Raw genomic sequence first — 8,523 nt, 5'->3', positions numbered from 1 at the left:
TCAGTTGGAGTTGACCCTGAATGTCAGGTCGACCACAATGTATCATATGTACGAGGCTACAGCCCCACAGCAGTTTAACAGAATATAGTCTACAGAGACACACTCCTGTAGGTTTTAATGTTCATTGAGAAAATAAAATTTCAAATGTGGCTTTGGCCACATCTAACTACTAACTTCTTATATAAAAGATTTATTTTTTCACTATAAACGACTTTCTGAATATGAACGGAGTCGTGCTGTGACCCTGATCCAGCTGAATCTGCCCTGTGTTGGCTCTCTCCAGTCCTCCCGATTGTCCCCATCTCCACTAAAGCAGCTCTGTCCCTCTCTCGTCTCCTCTCTCTCTAACAGCTGGTGTGTGGTGAGGAGACTGGAGCTGATCCTCCAGGTGGAGACTGAAATCTAAAGTGCTTTAGAAAAGCTCTAGAAGTGAAACTATCACTCATTCATTCATTTATAAAACAAATACACACCAGATCAATAATAAATCCCACTTCACAAGCAGCTCGGCAAAGTTTTATTGTGATTTTCAACTGTGTCAAATATAAAACATTTTTTTTTCTGCAGATAAAGCTGCTTCTGTTTCTGTACGGTTCTTTCTGGTGATAATGACTGCACCTTTTCACAGAACGACTGACTGAGATGCACTTCAGGATTCACAGAGTGATACAGTGCTGGAATTCATTCTTTCACTGTGGTTTGGGTTGTTCAAGTTGAAAGAAATCCCTAGAATCTGGAGGTCAGTCTGCTTCACTGCTACAACAAAGACTACAGAAACAGAGGGCAGTCAGGGGTAAGATTGTAAAAAGGAGATTAAACCAATAAGACGGACCACACATTGCAATGTATAAAATATCATAGTACATTATTATATTTTGAATTTTGGTTCCAGAAAATCTGCTGTTGGTGTTTCATTTCTCTATAAATTAAAGGTCACTGTGTCATTAAATGTGGATTTGGTGATAACAGGGGCTTTAACACTGCTGCTATTATCAGCCGAGATGTTCTGTATCACTCCAGGAGCCTGAGCTTGATCTTGAGCCTGAGCTGGAGTGGAGACAGTACTGTCAACATCATCTGACAGACCTTGGGCTGAGAAAAGAGAAGAATTAGACATCAGAGGCAGTGTGAGAGATGGGTGTAAACTGTTTAGATCACTGTGGCCCAGTGGCACTGTGTTAGTAAACTCTAGCAGCATACATGAAAACTGGGTTCAGCAAATGTTATATTTTGGTTTTTATTTATTTATTTATTTTTACAATATATTACAAATTACAAAGAGCATTTCCTGAATATATATCGTTAGGAATGTGTGGCTTTAATAACTCACAGGTGTTGCTAGGTGGTTGCTAACTGGTTGATGTAGCATCTTTAGGGGTTGCTAGAGTGTTACAAGGCAGTTGCTAGGGCTTTGGTGAACAGTTGCTCTGCTATATTTGTTGGCTGCTATGGTGTCCCACATTAATGCTACACTCTCCTGAGGTGGTTATTAAGGTGTGGCTTACTGTATTTGTGGTGACTGCGAGGATCTTCTTGTGTGGTGATATGGTGTTCAGTGTTTGCTAATGGCAGATTGTGTTTTATTTATTTTCAGTTAATACTCATGTAAGGGTAATGTTAAGGGTTAATTGGGGGATGTCACTGTAGCCCTATAAGAAGGGGGAGTAGGAGGACTTAATGATTCGTTTGCCCTGCTTGGCTCCCCCCTCCCCCTTTTCCGGTGAACTTGACCTTCCTGTCGCTGGTTTGGCGTGGTGGATTCAGGCACAACTGCAATGATTTCCATCCATCCATTATCTGTAACCGCTTATCCATGGGTGTCGGTATATATTTTTCCTATTTGTGTGGGTTTACAATGTGTGGAGTAATGGGGTGATTTGTGTGTATTTAGTAGTGATTGCTCTGGGTGTTGTGCCGTGGTCTGAGGCCTTCATTCATTCTCTGTTTCACATCGTTGCTGCTCTGCTTTGCACCTTCACTATCTTGCTGCTTCACAGCTTCATTCCAGGTAGGCGTGCTCCCTCTCTCTATTTCCCGTCGTCTTTTGTATTTACATTCTATGTTTCGTTAGAAGCGTCACGCTGCCAGCTGCTCCTTCTCTTCTATCGGTTGTCGCACCTCAGTGTCGACAGAGAGAGAGAGACTCCTTTTTAAACGGAGTTTAAACATTCCCCTAGCTGCTCCTCCTCTCGTGGTGCTGCTGTTTTCTCCGTGTCTTGGCAAAGTCGTGCTGCTGCGCTGTTATAGATTCGTATCATTTGCGGGTCTGTTAAATCGTTTTGTTTGTTTGTTTTTGGTTATTTTCTTTTTGTTTGGTTTTCAAGGCGCAGTTCTGTTTTTTTTTTTTTTTTGTTTGTTTTTTTTGTAATTGTTGCTATTCTCTTGTGTTACGTTTCCGTTCTATTTTGTTAGATATGTGTCAATTTTTGGGTTTAGTTAGCTGGTTATATTTCAATTTTGGGTTTGCTCATTTACTTTTCTTATCATTTTTCGTGTGGTCTTTAAGTGTATACTGTCCTTATTGATTTTCATTTGTTTGTTTTTGTTGTAATTGGTTATTTCTTGAGTTTGTCAATTTGTTGTTTTTTTGTTTTTTCTGTTAGAGCCCTTCTCTCGCTCTCTTTCTCTCTAGTTGTGGCAGCTCGTTGACATTTAAAATATAGTAATTTTGAATGATTTTTAATGAATGATTAATAGTGTTTTAGGTCAATGTTTGAATGTGTATTAAATTCTTATTGTGAAAATAAAATTGTGTGGACAACTGGTCTCTGTCTCCATCAAACAAACCTGGGTTGACTGGCTAGTTTTACTAGTCTTATTTCCTGAGGTGAAATTCCTCAGGTAGCGTAGTCAGACTATAATCAGTGTGTGTGTGTATATATATAATAAATAATCCCATTCTGTTAGTGGGTATTATCCCTCTAATGACCATTAGGGTTTGGTGATTTAATGGGTAGGAGGTAGGCCACGTCAAACTAAGTGCTACAAAACTGTTCATTCAACATTCCGTTTTGTGGACTGTATGTTTGTGCTTGCCACTCTCAGTAAATTGTATCCATTGAGAAAAATAATGGTTGCTAAGTGTAAACTGGACATTTGGTCAATTTTAGGGCTTCACCACCAACCACAGCACAGTTACCTTTCCTGAGTTTCTCCTCCAGCTTCTCGGCAAGATTTGTCTTTTGCATTTTTCTGAGGATGCTCACTGTGAGAGGACAAATAAGCGTGTGTTAACTGACAGTAAATAAAGTGCAATGATTGGTAACAATAGGGTCAGGGGCATGCCTAGGCCCTGGCTGCTGTGCCCCAGGTATTTTTACATTTTCCTGAAGAGAAAATGTTAAAATGATGCAGCTCCACAGCTCTCCCTCAGTCAGAGGGAGGGGCTAATACTCTACAGCACAAGAGTGCTTCCCATCGATCCCCATTTATTTAGCCAGTCAGCAGCCAGAGTTAGCTGTCCATCATTTAGTGCTGCAGCTAGTGGAGTCAAAGTCCCTCCTAGATAAAATGCACTGAAACAGTTTTAATTTCACTTTAATAACCAATGTTCTTTGAGAGAAAATAGAAAGACTTCCAGTAACAATTTACATGAGCTATTCCACAAAAACACCCACATCATTAAAAATTAAGCTACTTGGGGCCAACTTCACATCTCTGCCCATGGACATATAATTTGATGATCCTGGTCTGGGGAGACCACACCCAGCTCCTCACAGACAGTCACCCAGAGCGGGACTCACAACCTCCAGGTCCCTGGAGCTGTGACAGAGACACTACCTGCTGCTGCCTTCATTTCAGAACTAGTTCCTCCAGATCATCTTTTAGGGTGAAAACAGATCAATCAATCACTGACAGAACAAAATATATTTGTGGAATATGTCACATCTGGAAAATTTAGTTTGAGTCTGCTTTTGTGTTGGTCAGTTATTAAAGTTATATGAATTAATGCAGTATATTTGCCCTGAATGTAGATGTACTACTTAAAGTGTTCACAAATCGAGCTCTAGCTATTTAAACAACATTTTAATTTTGAGTTTTGTGTGGCATTTGTATTGAAAATCACCTGAAAATAATCACGTTTAATACACGATTGTTTGAACAGATTCACTTTCGTTGCTCGCGATATACAGGCCACGGAGGAGGGACAAATTGATTAATTAATTAGTTAATTGATTAATTAAACCTGTATTAATGTTAAACGAATGGTGAGTCTGGTGAGAATCTGAGCGCTCACCTGGTGAAGTTATAAGTTGTAGTGTAATAAACGCTGTAATATTGGTGGATTTCGGCATGGACAAAGATGAATACTTGAAATGCTAACTGCAAGTCTATTCCTGTTTACCACACAATCATGATCTTATTTCACTGAATTCAGCTGAAAGAGAATTCATTTAAACTCACCACTGAAACAAAAGGGTCTTGCTGGAGTCTGAAATCTTTCTGCAAAACTTCCCCCACTTCTTTACATTTCTACTTTTACTTTCTCACTCCCTTTACATTCCCATCTGAGGCCCGAGTCAGGGCTTTACCCGAGAGAGTCACTCACATCATCCACCCTTTCCTTGGTAGCAAAATGACAGTGGAGCCATGATCTGTTCACCGAGGGCAAAGTTGGAGGTCCACTGGCGTTTTGCACAGCGTTTTCTGGGAGGACCACCGGTGATTAAACCGAGCTTTAGACGACATGTCACTTTTTCATTCACAGTCCAATTTACAGATGTTTATATTTAACATTTCTTTAAAGTAGATGAGTATAACTTTCAGTCAGCACAATGTTAAACATTTTCAGCATCATTATTTTATGAGGCCTACTCATGATTGTATCTCTCACAGTTTCTGGTAATATTTGTATTAGTTTGTTTCCCAGAATAAAAGTCTCTGTGAAGTTAAAATCATTTTGAGGAGATTAAAGTTAGACCTTGTACAGGGCAGTAATCTGAGTGGACCAATGGTGGACCAGCAGAGGCCTATAGTCAGTGGGGTATCAAAGTGGACAGAGAGCTGGCGTCGTTGCTAAGTTACATGTATTCTGTGGAGTGATACCTTAAGAGATTCGGTCAGAGTGCCGTTATGGTATATTGACACGCCTAGAAGGTCTCTCAGCCAATCACATTGCAGGGTCAGAACTAACTGTGGTACAATTAAAGTTAATGACCTGTGAAGGGCATTATAAGGGCACTTTTGTAGTCTCATAAAAACCTCATATCAATATATTACAGCAGTCATTACGCACACAGACTGTTTTTGAGTCTACACTGAAAAATAAATGGAAAGTGGAGAGAAGAATTTATGCATGAGTTTAATCATTGTTTCACACCCACAGTGTGTTCCTTGTGTTCCAGAAGATCATCACTACACTGGTAAATATTTCCAGTTCATTCCTTTAATTGAGCTCAGATCCCTCCACAAATGAATGAGATCTCTCGATAGCTCTCGTCAGGTTTGGTCTGATACCAGTTTCCACTTTTTTAGTCAGTCTCTGATTCCGTGAAATTTGTACAAGGCTATAGCCCCGTGGCAGTTTAAAAGTTGGAGTTAACCCTGAATGTCAAGTCAACCACAATGTATAATTTGTACAAGGTTACAGCCCCACAGCTGTTTAACAGAATAAAGTCTACAGAGACACACCTGTAGGTTTTAATGTTCAGTGAGAAAAAGAAACTTCAAATGTGGCTTTAACCACTGTCTTATATAAAAGCCTTTTTTCCCCACTATATATGACTTAGAGAAAACGAACAATAACAGAGTCGGGCTGTGACACTGAGCCGGCTGAATCTGTCCCAGTGGTCTCTGGTGTTGCCACCTATCCTAATTTTAGGCTAGATAATTTTATTTGGATGATGAAACAGAGGACAATGATGAGATGCATACAGGGTTAGATAACCATGTTAAATAGAAAATGAAACATTCAACGTATTTGAATTAAAAATTAATATTACACTGCATGGCTAGAGACAACCCCAGGTTACCAACTTTCTGCTGTGTGTACACTCTGCCCAGTTGATCATGCTATGACCATGCTAAAGCTAAAAAAAAAAAAGCCAGAATCGTGTGCAAATCACACAAACAACCAAAGAAATTTCATCGTTCTTGATCAAAAAAGACAAAACTGCTGTCGCTGAATTAACATATACTTATCACGTTGTGTGACATGGCCACAGCTACCTGTCCACTGACTGTGGGAACAAGGTCAGTTCAAAAATATACTGTGATTCTAATATAGCAACTAAGTTGTCCTGTGGCAGAACAAAATGTGAGGCATTAGTGGAAGATGTTTGCACCATTTAGTAAAGAGAGATTAGGAAGGGGAGTTAGCAAAGTACAGTACTTTGCCGTGTGTTCTGATGTGTCCAGTTCTGGCCATACACAGCTGTTCCCATACACAGTAATTTAATGCATCTGAGTGTGTGAAGTATGGATTGCTAGATGTTTACGACAACCCTGATGAATCTAGCGAAGCCATATTTAAACAGATAGCATCCATCACTGAAAACAACTGACTTTCAATCAACTACATTCATGTGGCACAGATAAGGTATTAGTAAATTATGATCGGCACAACCCGTTATTTTTCAGAAACTCAAGTGTTTTGTTGTCCTGCAAAAAAAGTTAAAACTCTTAAGGAGTTCTGTGAATTCACTTCAACAAAATACAAGGAGACTCTGAGGCATGTGCCCACACGCTGTAATCCAGAGGATTTTAGAGTGTTAGTCTCAAAGTCTTATTTTGTATCCCTTGGATATGACGACTACCAAAGTATTGTCTGGTCATTTGTGTGTGGTGCTACTGACACGGAAAATGTCAGGTAAGCAGTTGTTTATTCTCATAATGATGCTGTAAATGTTTAACATATTCAGTGCTATGAACAAGCCTACTTCAGAAAGCACAAAACCTTCTCTGATTCTGTTACATAGGCCTTATGGACATGTGTTTTTGCTTGTATAATCCATCAGCTGTCAGTATGTCAGTGTCCAGGTTTTTTATCAAACATAGTTGTCTAATGGTCACTCTCTCCATCCTCCTGATCACCCCCTCTCCACTAAAGCAGCTCTGTCCCTCTCTCGTCTCCTCTCTCTCTAACAGCTGGTGTGTGGTGAGGGGACAAGGGCTGATTTTCTAGGTGGAGGCTGAAATCTAAAGTGCTTTAGAAAAGCTCTAGAAGTGTTTTTGTGAAAGTTTTCACAATCAGATAATGCCTCAACCAAATGAATTTTCAACTCTGAACTCAATTCACAGACAAATTCCAAATATTTGTGCCACAGATATCTAAAAACAGGCCATCAGAACAATACATATTTGTGAAATATTTCACAAATCAGGAAAATGAGACTGGCTCTGCTTTTATGTCAAAAGATGATCATTTCTCAAAGTTAAATGAATTAATGGCCTTTATTTGCCACAAAACCAGAAATTAGTCATTTAAACTCACCCTGGAAACAGAGCGTCTTGTTGCAAGCTGAAGTCTTTCTGTAAAACGCCCCTCCACTTCCTTAATATTCTTTAGTGATACTTTCATTTTCAGTTAACCACACTTCCTTTGTGGACATTGTTTTAAAAAAAATCCCATGTAATATAAAATGGAGTCACGTTAAATACAAATATAATAGAAGTGAAAGATACAACTGATAAAGATAAGTGCAAGACAGATCATAGCTGCACTTTATCAGGGTTGGAGATACCTCCAAAATATTCATATTTTATTACTGCTTAGAGATTTTCAGTGATTCCCATCAATATCTGAGGGAACATTTATCATATTGCAGAAGAGGATGCTTAATAATTACAGTGTGCTGGAACATATATGTAACCCTCCAGAAATAACACTCACACCTGTGGAATGTTTCACACACTCACCCAGTCACTCACTCACACACACACACACACACACACACACACACACTCCTGTGACTGTATTTTGTAAATAAATTATATACTTTTATAAGAGTGACACAAATATTATTTAAAAACTAAGTAAATACAAATGTGACCTCAACAAGTGCCACTTGTGCTCCTGAGTGGGGCAGTGGTCCAAACCTTGGCTCGAGCTTCTGGGTGGATAGGACAGACTCTTAGCTCAGGTTTTTCTCATTAGCCCGTTAACTTTATCCTCAGTTGGAGTTAACCCTGAATGTCAGGTCGACCACAATGGATCATATGTACGAGGCTACAGCCCCACAGCAGTTTAACAGAATATAGTCTACAGAGACACACTCCTGCAGGTTTTAATGTTCATTGAGAAAATAAAACTTCAAATGTGGCTTTGGTCAGTATCTAACTTCTTATATAAAAGCTTTATTTTTCATTATAAACGACTTTCTGAATATGAACAATAACAGAGTCGGGCTGTGACCCTGATCCAGCTGAATCTGCCCTGTGTTGGCGCTCTCCAGTCCTCCCGATTGTCCCCATCTCCACTAAAGCAGCTCTGTCCCTCTCTCGTCTCCTCTCTCTCTAACAGCTGGTGTGTGGTGAGGGGACAGGAGCTGATCGTCCAGGTGGAGGCTGAAATCTAAAGTGCTT

At 39.6% G+C, this 8,523-nt stretch overlaps 1 long non-coding RNA gene across 1 annotated transcript; it reads right to left on the bottom strand.

Annotated features, from left to right (window-relative positions):
- Nucleotides 1-511: 511 nt before the first annotated feature.
- On the bottom strand, nt 512-7,483 carry LOC136686625 (uncharacterized). Its single transcript, XR_010800339.1, has 3 exons — nt 7,433-7,483; nt 3,140-3,205; nt 512-1,092 (listed from the first exon to the last, which is right to left on the bottom strand). It is a non-coding gene; the product is annotated as an uncharacterized lncRNA (long non-coding RNA).
- Between the last annotated feature and the right edge of the window lie 1,040 nt (nt 7,484-8,523).

Source organism: Hoplias malabaricus, chromosome 2, assembly GCF_029633855.1.
Source record: "Hoplias malabaricus isolate fHopMal1 chromosome 2, fHopMal1.hap1, whole genome shotgun sequence".
In the NCBI taxonomy this organism is placed as follows: Eukaryota; Metazoa; Chordata; class Actinopteri; order Characiformes; family Erythrinidae; genus Hoplias; species Hoplias malabaricus.
The sequence above is the reverse complement of the archived record's forward strand: the minus strand, read 5'-3'. Positions and strand labels throughout refer to the sequence as shown.